The sequence below is a fragment of the Neolamprologus multifasciatus genome, chromosome 5, assembly GCF_963576455.1.
Source record: "Neolamprologus multifasciatus chromosome 5, fNeoMul1.2, whole genome shotgun sequence".
Lineage (NCBI taxonomy): Eukaryota > Metazoa > Chordata > Actinopteri > Cichliformes > Cichlidae > Neolamprologus > Neolamprologus multifasciatus.
In genome coordinates, this window is record NC_140443.1 from 32708123 (window position 1) to 32718880 (window position 10758).

The window sequence follows — 10758 nt, forward strand, 5'->3', positions numbered from 1 at the left end:
TTGAAATAAATGGATTACACGGCGGTATTTTCCTGTTTCATATTGTCGCGGGTCAGGACTGTTTGGGTTTTGTTTGACAGCTATGTTCTGTTGTTCCAGGCGGCAGCATAAGGTTGCCATGGTTACAGGGTGACACTCTCTGCGTGTTTCCTGGGTGAGAGAGCGCCTTTTTGTTGTTGTTGTGCTAAGCTAATAGGCAGAATGCTACAGGTATAGCTCTAAAGAATGTAGCATCATAGGCAGTGTAGTCCGTGCTGCAGGGAGAATGGACTGCCATACAAGTTATGTGTCTGTGAGCGAGGGAGGGAGAAAAAGTATGAGCTGTCATCGAGCAGAAACGGGAGCTGGAAACATGTAAATATAATAATAACCACTGCAGCCAAGAAGAGAGCCTTACGAGCGCAGTTGTAAGTAAGCTATTAAGACTCGACTGTACGCCGTGTTTGTGTTTTCCTCTGAAACAATAAGTTCCGTTGGAGCAGCCTTTCAACGCCTCTCTCTGTCTCTCGCAAGCAAAGTTGACCCACACAACAAAGTAAAGCTATTTTTCGGCTATGAGCCCAACACAGAACCCACCGTATTAGCCAGAGGTCCCTTTACTACGGTTTGGAGCCGTGGACCTTCAGTAACAGTAATAAATCACAGCAATAGTACATTCACGTAGTTGTAAACAGCATGATAATATATTAAGTAATCCGTATTCAGAATACGTTACTCTCATTGAGTAACGGAACGGAATACGTTACAGAATACATTTTAAAAGTAACCTTCCCAACACTGTTAATAAGATAAACTAAGAGTGAGTACAACACTATTGTTCTTGAATACAGAGAGAGTAAGAATAGAAAACAATGAGAATTAGAATAAATAAATACAATACACAGACAGATACGAACAGTGCAATACAGAATAGTGCAAGTATCGGGAGTGTTTTGTAGTCCAAGAAGAGAGTCCAGTGTGGAGGAGAGCAGCATGGTGTTCAGGAGCCGGACTGCTTGGGGGAAAAATGTAGTGATGGCCAAATGAAGCTTTCTGAAGCATTGAAGCTTGTATTGAAAAAGGGTTCATTACTCGAAGCTTTTCAACACAGTCCTCTCTGGTCACATCTGGTGGCCAAAAATATGAAGAGCAGCTTGAAGCTACAAAATGAAACGAACTGCTTCATTATGACTGCCAACTCTACAGCGTAGAGTTCACACTTCTGTCTGATATTGGGCCACCGTTGTGTTGCTTTGAACATGTATTTTTTTGGGTGAAAAAAAAAAGTTGTTTATTTGTTAATAAACAATTTTGATACATAAACTTTCCTTGTTTAAACGTGCCACGGTGTGGTCTTTCTTTACTTGTGACTTCTTGATGTCGGTAAATACAGTAATTGAAAAACACATATAATACACGTAATAATGTACAACAGATTATGGAGTATGCTTCTGCTGTGAGGTCCTGCCTCCATGTACTAATGCAATTAATCACTGGACAGCTGGAGAGGTATGTTTATATATAATATTATATTAGGCCAATTTTCTTATACATATTTTTGACCTGGGGTAGAATTGATTGTGAACTGCAAAGGGAAAATGTTTATAAACTTGCAAATTAAAAACATGATGCATTTAAGGAAACCCCTTTTCAATTTTATTTAAGAATTTGTTTCACTGTGCGATGGCCAAATCTGTTTCTTTTCATGGAGATAATTTCCCCTGCCTTCCCCTCACATGGAACAGAAGAGGCTGGAGTGCACAGAAACTGTAGAGATGCAGGTATACGGTCTTCCTGGGTCTCACAGACTATCACCTAAAAAGAAAAACAAAGTAAATTGCTGCACATTTTGTAGAATACCATTTTAAGTAGGGATGCAACGATACCAATTTTTTCAAACCGATACGATACCGATACTTGGATCTGAGTACTTGCCGATACAGAGTACAAAAACCGATACTTCTACACACACACACACACACACAAATGCAATGAATTGGAAGACAGGTTTTATTTTATTCTCTGCCGATAAAAAATAAAATCTTAATAAAAATGACCACAAAAAAATTTCAAGTGAAAAATAAGCACTTCTGTTGAATTATTGCAGAGTCTCCACACTGTAATTTAAAAAAAATATCACTGAACTATTGGCACTGTCTCGAGCTTTCAGAATAATAAATAAACACTTCTGTTTGGAATAAAATAAATACAAATTAGGTTTGAGAATAAAATAAACTTTTAAATTATTGCAGAGTGTCCATATTGTAAACAAACAAAATAACGAAAGTATTTGTTTTGGTACAAAGTTTTGGCACCATTATCTCCCTGATGTGTGGGCGGTTGGGAATTTCATATCGCAGCTCGAGTATGCTGAGAAGAATCCTATGTTTTCCACGACCGGCATTGGCTGGTCATCCAGAGAGATAAAATGAGTCAGAGCCTCTGTTATTTTAACTGCCCGTGGATTTTCTCTTGACATTTTTCATCGCTTTTCCAAAACCTGAGTTAAAGTTGGCTGTTCCGGTCCACACTGCTGACATTTTGTTTAGCCTAGCTACAGCAGCCTCCAGTTTCTCTTTTTTATCTGGAGCTGCCAGTCTGACTCGTCTAACCCTGTGCCTGTTTAGCGTGGGATGTCCCCCTAGTGGCCAATCTAAAAAACTACAACAGAAATGACAAGCCACCCTCTGATTAATGAAATAAGTTAGTATCGGTTCATGGTATCGGCTAACTTTTACGAGTATGAGTACACACACATTTTACAGTATCGGCCCCGATACCAGTATCGGTATCGGTGCATCCCTAATTTTAAGATTATTTTAAAAATAAATATATTTTTATAACATTAAATGTAAAGAGTCAAATGGAAGTCTGTCTAAAGTTATTTAATGATATTTATATTATGAAGTAGATTTTTGACATTTTAAGTTTTTCACGTTTGCAGATAAAATAAACACGCACAAAACAAAAGCAAACAACAAGAACACAAAGCTGACAAACTCACCCGACCGACCAAAATCAACTGTAAATACTCTCTCACCATCAAAACACTCCACAAATCCTGCGAATGATTCAACCACTGAAGCAGTTACGTTCTAAACAAAGCTTTGGATGTCACTGATCACGTGACTCTGGCAAAACGAATCAAGCCTCGACACAGTGTTTCTGAAGCAGTGTGTTAATTTTTTTGACAAACGCACCGGAACGTCAGCTTCAAGCAGGCCAGCACTAGTAAATGCTATTGGACAATCTCGCTGACTTGCTCCTTAGGGAGGGCTGATGTTGGACAGCCATGATGCTAGTGGCTATCCCAATGCAGAGTGAGGTGCAACTATCCTGTAGACTGGGTAGAGTGTAAAGTACTACCATCACTATTTGGTGTTAATTTTTAACACTTAACACCAGTGTAGAATATTGTTGACACTGGTCAGTGTTAGTCAGTGTTAATCTTTAACTCTGTACAGTGTTAAAATAACACTAGGTCATTGTTAAAAATATAACACTTTGAAAAGTGTTAATTTAACACTCAAAAGAGTGGACACATATAGACACTTTTCTAGTGTTAAATTTAACACTCACAGTGTCAATTTTACACTGGCGATTTTGCTGTGTACAGTTAACACAGCTAAATGGCCGAGAAATTGCAAAGTTCCTTTTGAAATAAAGCTATTCATAGTCATTTAACTGGGACTACAATAATAGCAATGTTAGCCAGCAAACAAAACGTTAGCACTAATTAACATAAGCTGCTAGGTGATGGTACTGGTTCAAGTTCTCTCATTGTTTGACATGTAGGGTGGATATTTTGGCTAAACAGCAGTGTAATATCAACACTAGATTAGATGTTTTCTAATCCAATAAACTGAAATGATTCCACTTTATAGAAGATGTTTGTCGCCTGTTTGTTTGAGTGACAGGAACAGGAAACAGTGGTTGGAAATGACTGTTGTGTTACATGAGGGTAAAGGAGGGCTTTAAGCACCTGGGTAAAAACTGGACCCATGATGAAACACTACAAGTACAAAATATTCTTCAGTTTTAATATGTCACCATACTGTGCAGACTCTATGGTAAATAACAGATTGAAACTTTTCTGATAATTTGTCCAAGTTAAAAAATGCCCTCTTCCACAAATGTCATGTGACACACTCATTGGCTAAAAGAATGATGACATCACACACATTTAGAATCATACCACCATTCTGATCCTTTGATCCTTTGATCCTTAAAACCCATAAATAGGGGTGAAGTGCAACCACTTTAGTCCGTTATTGGCAGCATTTAAGTTCGCAGCATTCGAATCTTCGCCAGAGAAGCATTTCAAAACTTTTGGTCAAAGGAGCTTTTGGTCAAAAACTCTTGGATCCTTTGCAAAGTCAGTGCATCCAGACCTCAACATGTCTCAAAGAGAAGATCCAAACGGACAAGAAGTTGACCCTTACGCTCTTCCCTGGGATCAACCACTAGACCCTTTCCTCTCCTCTCTTCCTTGGTGTGAACAGTTAGAAGTAGAGGACAAGCGCTTGGAAGAATTAGAGAATGAAAATCTCCTCAACAAAGAGAAGATTGTGTTATTGACACAAGAAAATGAGAAAAAGAGCGCCGAATTTAAAAAGCTGTCCTACCAGCTTCAAGATAAGAAGCTGTTATTGATGAGAAACAATGGGAACTCCTAGATAAGGACAAAAAGATCCAAGAGCTCCAAGCAAAGCTTGATGAAGCTCTGCAGAAAAATACAGAAATCCTCCAACAGAAGAAACAAGAGGACAGAAAGCAGAAAGACATGACGTTTCAACTCCAAAACACGCAGATACAACACAGAGTGCTAAAAGCAAGGCTTGATTACCACCTGAAAGCAAATGAAGATCTTCGTCAAGAGAAGAGGCAACATGAGATCAAGCAAAAAGAAATGGCTTGCAAGCAGAAAGACATGGAGTGCCAACTCCAACAAATACAGGAAAAAGACAGGATGCTGCAGGCAAGGCTTGATAAGACACTGCACAACTATGAGGAGTTGCTGCAAGAGAAAAGGCAACATGAGATCCAACAACAAGAAATGGATTTCAAGCTTCAGACCACCGAGAAAAAACACCAAGACTTGCAAGGAAAGCTTGACGAAGCACTGCAAAAAAATGAAGAAATCATCCAAGACAAAAAACAGCTGGAAAGGAAGCAGAAAGACACACAGTACCAACTCCAACAGATGCAGGGAGAAGAAAGGATGCTGCAGGCAATGCTTAATAACACACTCCTAAAATCTGAGGAGTTGCTTCAAGCAAAAAAGCAACAGGAGATCAAAGAAAAAGAAATTGACTGCAAGCTTCAGAGCGCTAAGAAACACAGCGAAGGCTTGCAAGGAAAGCTTGACGAAGCTCTGCAGAAACATCAAGAAATCTTTGAAGAGAAAGAACAGCTGGTCATAAAGCTGAAAGAAGATGAACTTCTTCTCCAGGACTTTCAGGGGAAAAACAAAAGCCTGCAAGAACTTTATAACAACATGAAAAACAAAACAACAGAACTGGCAGCAGAAAAGGAAAAAGAGGAGGCAACATCTAAACAACTGAAAGAAAGGTTGGACGAAAAAGACGCCAAATTAGAAGCAGTGGAGAAAACTTGCAAGAAACTTGAGCAGCAAAATAGAGAAACAATCGATGAGCTGAGTACCCTGATCCTAGAAAAAAAAGTGCTCGTCGAAGAAGCTGCTGCAAAAGAAGAAAAACGCTTCTGCTTCTTCCGGAGGAGGGACACTCCTGCTTTTACTACTGCTGATGTCACTCGTCTTCCTCCACCTCTGCTCCAGCTTAATTTTCCCCTCTCCTCTCCGCATAGTGCTTGTTCAGAGGGGATTGTTGGGCTTTTCTCTCCTCTTTCTCTTTGCTCCTTTCTATCCCTTTCCATTACCCTCTTCTCTACAACACCCCCTTCCATTTCCTCCATACTTTAATAAATACAATTGGCTACATTTTACAACTGTCTGATTAGTGTCTTTATTCAAGAATGAACTGTCTTTGTCACGGTCTGGGGACCGAGGACTCGTCTGTATTTTGTGTTTGGCTGACCCTGGACTTCATAACAGCATCACAAGGAGGAGTTTGTAAGCTGATTGGAGAAACGTTGCACGTTATTCCAGGTGGCTACACGACTGGAGGAGACATCTATGAAGCGCTGCAGAGCTTAACTGCTCTGCAGAAATATGTGGCAGGACCGTACATCAGGAGGAGACTGTATGGTACCCCTGTAGGAAGGTGTAAGGATGGGTTTGGGAGGCGCACCTTCTTCAGTTGTCTCTTGAAATGCAGTCACTGCCGAGCTCTTTTTGTCACTGATTTGGTGTTACTGGTCCAGGACAGGTCCTCTATGAAGTGAACACTGAGGAATCTGGTGCTCTTCACTCCGTCTACAGTGACACCAGCAATGCTGAGCGAGAGATGGACAGCCTCGGTTTTCCTAAAGTCAACAATCAGCTCTTTTGTCTTGTCAACATTGAGACATAGATTCTTGTCCTGCCACCAAAGCACCAGCCGCTGCACCTCCTCCCTGTATGCCGCATCATCATCATCCCTGATGAGTACCACCACTGTGGTGTCATCTGCAAGCTTGATAATGTCGTTTGCTTTTGTCACCCCCCCCCAAACCCACCACCCAAGAAAGAGCAAAAACAATGTACTTTTCAAAGCGCTATGCAGCCATTTATTTACATCGCCAGTGAGCAATGCAAAAATAACAAACAAAAAAAATCCCTAAAAGGTACCCAAGCTTCCTGATTAAAAAAAAAAAATTAAACCAAAAGACAATTTACTTACCTGACCTTGTAAGTGAAAAACAGGAGAAAACTGAGTCAACAGAAATGACTTCTCAACCCTACCAGGCTGCTGCAGTGGACAATATATACACAGTGAAAAAGTACGAAAATGCTACTTTACAACAAAAATGCTCTAGCGACAGACAAACACATCAGGTTGTACATACTAATACCAATTTATTAAGTTTTCATACAAAGACACTAGGTAACACTTGGAAGGACAGACTGTTTGTTGGGTGGTGGAGGCAAGGAGAGAAGGGACCAGGGGGTTGTCATCGGTACTGGTGTGATCAACCAATTATTCAATCCCAGAACAGAAATGAATTCCACCCAATGACATAAGAGGCTGATTATAAAAATGATCCAAGCATGCCTTATGACCTACACAGCATGTACAGTTAACACAGCTAAATGGCTGAGAAATTGCAAAGTTCCACAAATGTCATGTGACACACTCATTGGCTAAAAGAATGATGACATCACACACATTTAGAATCATACCACCATTCTGATCCTTTGATCCTTGATCTTTAAAACCCATAAATAGGGGTGAAAAGCAACCACTTTTAGTCCGTTATTGGCAGCATTTAAGTTCGCAGCGTTCGAATCTTCGCCAGAGAAGCATTTCAAAAGTTTTGGTCAAAGGAGCTTTTGGTCAAAAACTCTTGGATCCTTTGCAAAGTCAGTGCATCCAGACCTCAACATGTCTCAAAGAGAAGATCCAAACGGACAAGAAGTTGACCCTTACGCTCTTCCCTGGGATCAACCACTAGACCCTTTCCTCTCCTCTCTTCCTTGGTGTGAACAGTTAGAAGTAGAGGACAAGCGCTTGGAAGAATTAGAGAATGAAAATCTCGTCAACAGAGAGAAGATTGTGTTATTGACACAAGAAAATGAGAAAAAGAGCACCGAATTTAAAAAGCTGTCCTACCAGCTTCAAGATAAGGAAGCTGTTATTGATGAGAAACAATGGGAACTCCTAGATAAGGACAAAAAGATCCAAGAGCTCCAAGCAAAGCTTGATGAAGCTCTGCAGAAAAATACAGAAATCCTCCAACAGAAGAAACAAGAGGACAGAAAGCAGAAAGACATGACGTTTCAACTCCAAAACACGCAGATACAACACAGAGTGCTAAAAGCAAGGCTTGATTACCACCTGAAAGCAAATGAAGATCTTCGTCAAGAGAAGAGGCAACATGAGATCAAGCAAAAAGAAATGGCTTGCAAGCAGAAAGACATGGAGTGCCAACTCCAACAAATACAGGAAAAAGACAGGATGCTGCAGGCAAGGCTTGATAAGACACTGCACAACTATGAGGAGTTGCTGCAAGAGAAAAGCAACATGAGATCCAACAACAAGAAATGGATTTCAAGCTTCAGACCACTGAGAAAAAACACCAAGACTTGCAAGGAAAGCTTGACGAAGCGCTGCAAAAAAATGAAGAAATCATCCAAGACAAAAAACAGCTGGAAAGGAAGCAGAAAGACACACAGTACCAACTCCAACAGATGCAGGGAGAAGAAAGGATGCTGCAGGGCAATGCTTAATAACACACTCCTAAAATCTGAGGAGTTGCTTCAAGCAAAAAAGCAACAGGAGATCAAAGAAAAAGAAATTGGACTGCAAGCTTCAGAGCGCTAAGAAACACAGCGAAGGCTTGCAAGGAAAGCTTGCCGAAGCTCTGCAGAAACATCAAGAAATCTTTGAAGAGAAAGAACAGCTGGTCATAAAGCTGAAAGAAGAGGAACTTCTTCTCCAGGACTTTGAGAGGAAAAACAAAAGCCTGCAAGAACTTTATAACAACATGAAAAACAAAACAACAGAACTGGCAGCAGAAAAGGAAAAAGAGGAGGCAACATCTAAACAACTGAAAGAAAGGTTGGACGAAAAAGACGCCAAATTAGAAGCAGTGGAGAAAACTTGCAAGAAACTTGAGCAGCAAAATAGAGAAACAATCGATGAGCTGAGTACCCTGATCCTAGAAAAAAAAGTGCTCGTCGAAAAGCTGCTGCAAAAGAAGAAAAAACGCTTCTGCTTCTTCCGGAGGAGGGACACTCCTGCTTTTACTACTGCTGATGTCACCTCGTCTTCCTCCACCTCTGCTCCAGCTTAATTTTCCCCTCTCCTCTCCGCATAGTGCTTGCTCAGAGGGGATTGTTGGGCTTTTCTCTCCTCTTTCTCTTTGCTCCTTTCTATCCCTTACCATTACCCTCTTCTCTAACCCCCCCCCCCCCTCCTCCATTTCCTCCATATTTTAATAAACACAATTGGCTACATTTACAACTGTCTGATTAGTGTCTTTATTCAAGAATGAACTGTCTTTGTCACGGTCTGGGGACCAAGGACTCGTCTGTATTTTGTGTTTGGCTGACCCTGGACTTCATAACAGCATCACAAGGAGGAGTCTGTAAGCTGATTGGAGAGACATGTTGCACGTTATTCCAGGTGGCTACACGACTGGAGGAGACATCTATGAAGTGCTGCAGAGCTTGACTGCTCTGCAGAAATATGTGGCAGACCGTACATCAGGAGGAGACTGTATGGTACCCCTGTAGAAGGTGTTAAGGATGGGTTTGGGGAGGCGCACCTTCTTCAGTCGTCTCTTGAAATGCAGTCACTGCCGAGCTCTTTTTGTCACTGATTTGGTGTTACTGGTCCAGGACAGGTCCTCTATGAAGTGAACACTGAGGAATCTGGTGCTCTTCACTCCGTCTACAGTGACACCAGCAATGCTGAGCGAGAGATGAACAGCCTCGGTTTTCCTAAAGTCAACAATCAGCTCTTTTGTCTTGTCAACATTGAGACATAGATTCTTGTCCTGCCACCAAAGCGCCAGTCGCTGCACCTCCTCCCTGTATGCCGCATCATCATCATCCCTGATGAGTACCACCACTGTGGTGTCATCTGCAAGCTTGATAATGTTGTTTGCTTTTGTTATGCCCGCCCCCACAAACCCACCACCCAAGAAAGAGCAAAAACAATGTACTTTTCAAAGCGCTATGCAGCCATTTATTTACATCGCCAGTGAGCAATGCAAAAATAACAAACAAAAAAATCCCTAAAAGGTACCCAAGCTTCCTGATTAAAAAAAAATTAAACCAAAAGACAATTTACTTACCTGACCTTGTAAGTGAAAAACAGGAGAAAACTGAGTCAACAGAAATGACTTCTCAACCCTACCAGGCTGCTGCAGTGGACAATATATACACAGTGAAAAAAGTACGAAAATGCTACTTTACAACAAAAATGCTCTAGCGCCAGACAAACACATCAGGTTGTACATACTAATACCAATTTATTAAGTTTTCATACAAAGACACTAGGTAACACTTGGAAGGACAGACTGTTTGTTGGGTGGTGGAGGCAAGGAGAGAAGGGACCAGGGGGTTGTCATCGGTACTGGTGTGATCAACCAATTATTCAATCCCAGAACAGAAATTAATTTCACCCAATGACATAAGAGGCTGATTATAAAAATGATCCAAGCATGCCTTATGACCTACACAGCATGTACAGTTAACACAGCTAAATGGCTGAGAAATTGCAAAGTTCCTTTTGAAATAAAGCTATTCAAAGTCATTTAACTGGGACTACAATAATAGCAATGTTAGCCAGCAAACAAAACGTTAGCACTAATTAACATAAGCTGCTAGGTGATGGTACTGTTTCAAGTTCTCTCATTGTTTGACATGTAGGGTGGATATTTTGGTGACACTGAGATTAGCGAGACACTAAACAGCAGTGTAATATAGGGATGCACCGATACCGATATCGGTATCGGCCTCGATACCACATTTTCTAAAGTACTCGTACTCATTAAAAGTCCCCGATACCGGGGACCGATACCACGGTCTGAGATCTGTCTATGTTTGAGCGGCATGTAAGGGTTAATCACAGGCGCCGAGTGCCCGCCACCAGGCCCCGGCTGCAGCTCAGAGCTAAGAGAAGGGCAGGCGAGACAAGTCAGCCGTGTGGA